The sequence below is a fragment of the Nothoprocta perdicaria genome, unplaced genomic scaffold (assembly GCF_003342845.1).
Source record: "Nothoprocta perdicaria isolate Ctin4 unplaced genomic scaffold, notPer1 scaffold_297, whole genome shotgun sequence".
Lineage (NCBI taxonomy): Eukaryota > Metazoa > Chordata > Aves > Tinamiformes > Tinamidae > Nothoprocta > Nothoprocta perdicaria.
Genome location: NW_020455529.1, coordinates 353,161 through 355,728, shown reverse-complemented (window position 1 = coordinate 355,728; position 2,568 = coordinate 353,161). Strand labels below are relative to the sequence as shown.

Below are 2,568 nucleotides of genomic sequence, written 5' to 3'. Positions count from 1 at the left end.
TTCCCTTCCCTTCCCTTCCATTGGATTTGCTTGCAGCAAGCTGGCCCTGCAGCTACTGAAGTGCACCAGGCCTCACTGAACCACTGATGGTATCGGGCTGGAATTTAGCTGCCTGAAAGGGCTGCAAGCTGCCACTGGAGCCACTACCCGTCATGGCCCAGTTTGCTGCAAAGGGCAATGTGGGCTGGCAAGGAGCTCCCACTTGCCCACGATTCAGGGTCACTTCCCAATTCAAACCCACTCCATGCTCCTTGCTTTGGTTTCTCTGTCTCTTCCCATCTGCTTCTCAGGGCGAAGCTGTATGTGATTCACTTAATTTAAAAAAGCCTAATGCTTTGGAGACAGTTCTTTGCCAAATTCATGGAAACATGATGCAGTGCACACTGCAAGCACGCAGAATTGCATGCACATACAGGTTCATTTAAAGGCAGTTGGGACTAGCTCACACAAAAAGCACCTTCCAAACATCCGTGGGGCAAAAACAGAGCTTAATGAATAATGGGACGTGTCAGGTCAGTTCCAAMTAATGCCCTCTCTTGTCCCTTCTGTATTTCATGATGGGACATCGTGGTGATGCTGGTGCTCCTTTCCATATGGGAAAATGCATCCTGACTTCCTCAGCTGGGGCTATTCTGTGCCCTCCAACATGAAACCTTAAATTCCTCCTAAAACTATATTTCACTTCTGTACACAGTTGAGCTCTCTTCCACATTTTTTTGAACCWGGGAAAAAAAGTAGAATTATTAGAAGTAAAATATGTTATTAAATGGGAGCTGGCATGTGTCAGGCTTATTGATGAGAACTTGCATAAAATGTAATATTATTTCATTCCTACCTTAATTGAAGATATTTTCAGCCTAAGTGATGTGTAACTGCTCAGTGATTTAGCTCTCTTTCATGAATAATTATATTCCATATATTCTCTCTGGCTATTCCATTGAGGCATAAGATAGGTGTCTCTCAAAATAGCCTGTAAAGGGTCATGCAGTTCTAATTTTATTGAATCCCTCTGAAAACAGCACACTTTGCCTTCTTGGAGTCAGTGGTTAAATTAATAAACACAATAAGAAACCTTTCAAATGAGAGGAACATTCCCTCTGGTTATGATCTAATTCCCTGGACACCCACTTACTAAAGATTTGACAGGAGTAACATGAAGCTTCAGTATTCACTATGTGGTTCATTTTCTTTTCTTTTTTTTTTTATCAAACAAGATAGAAAGAATGAAGCCTTGTCTCCATTTGAAAGCTGTATCATGTTTCTGCCATTTCTCTAGGCATTCTTACAGAAACCTTTTAGTTCTTGTTTTCTTATCTTCTTACAGACCAAGTTATTAGAAATAGCTTTTCAGTGATTAGCAGAATGATGGTGATTTTTGCATGAAACGTAGAAAGCATCTCATTCTTACCTATGTCCTCATGAAATACTCAATTTCAAATGGTAATAAAAAGAGAAATAATTACAAACACTTAAGCAAATAAAGAAATCTTCAGGAGCTATATTTAATATTAAACACCACACAGAAAAATTCTCAGGCAGCAGGCCAAGCTGAGATTAACTGGCTCTTAAAAAGAGTCATTTGTAATGTAAATTTAGAGCCAAAGAGTAAAAAACACTTTGACAAACCTTTATATTATTGCTGCAATCTGCATCTAGACCCAATAAAATAATAGCCAGGAAGTCTGCCAGCAGCTGTGCATGGGCTATGCAAATACTCTGCTCTGCAGTTCACTGATAGCAGCTAGAGAGCAGGATTTAAAAGCACCACTTCAAAGCTTTTCTAGGAAATAATTGGACACTTAATGTTTTTAAATTTCTATGATAGCTCTAAAGCCAAACTGTTATTTTTTTTTTTTTTATTAATACGTTTAATTAATGATCAATATGTGAGCCTGAAAGGTGCTTCCCTCAAATGCACRTGTGTTTGTCAATCTGGCATTGCAATGATGCCTGAAATGTCACATGCTGTGGGATACACCAAGAGGACCTGAGCAGAATTTGTTTGTTATTCCTTATTAGGTGCCAGCATTTTTGCTTCCAAGGTGAACTGGGAGGACATCTTCCTTCCAAATGCACCAGAAGACCCCAGCTTGGAAGAAAAGGCTTTGTCTTAAAATACTGCTGCGTGGCTCTGGTGCTTTGAGTGCAAGGTAAGTTAGCTATGCGAGGTAAGTCTGGGGAGGAAGYGCAGGGAGGTCAATCAGCAATTACAGGATAGGGCAAATCCAGGGACTTCTGCATGTTAGCCCCTGGTGTGGAGCAGCAGGAGCTCCCTGCAGTGCTGGTGGCATGGGAAGGGGAGACCGTGCAGCAGGCCACATGGTTTGAGCAAGATGTGGGGGGATTTTGGCAAACAGATAGATAGAAAAAAGTCTCTCAACTTCCGTAGATAGTTTCTAGCCAATTTTCTCCGAGTTTTTGGGATAGTTCCCCTTCTCAAAGAAGTTRTAGTATTTTTTTTTTCCCCACCGTTTGACTGTCTTTGGTTATTTAAATGAAAAATCTGCAGGATGAGGAATGTTCTCCTGTGGAGGGATGCAAAGACTCAGAGCAGCTTGGCTCTGGAGT

The 2,568-nt window shown here is 41.0% G+C and overlaps 1 long non-coding RNA gene across 1 annotated transcript in view; it reads left to right on the top strand.

The window, feature by feature from the left end:
• LOC112949448 overlaps positions 1-2,074 on the top strand; it is an 11,836-nt gene extending 9,762 nt beyond the window's left edge. Inside the window, exon 3 of the long non-coding RNA XR_003249829.1 lies at positions 2,020-2,074. This is a non-coding gene — a long non-coding RNA (uncharacterized LOC112949448). The remainder of the gene's footprint in view (positions 1-2,019) is intronic.
• Positions 2,075-2,568: the final 494 nt, after the last annotated feature.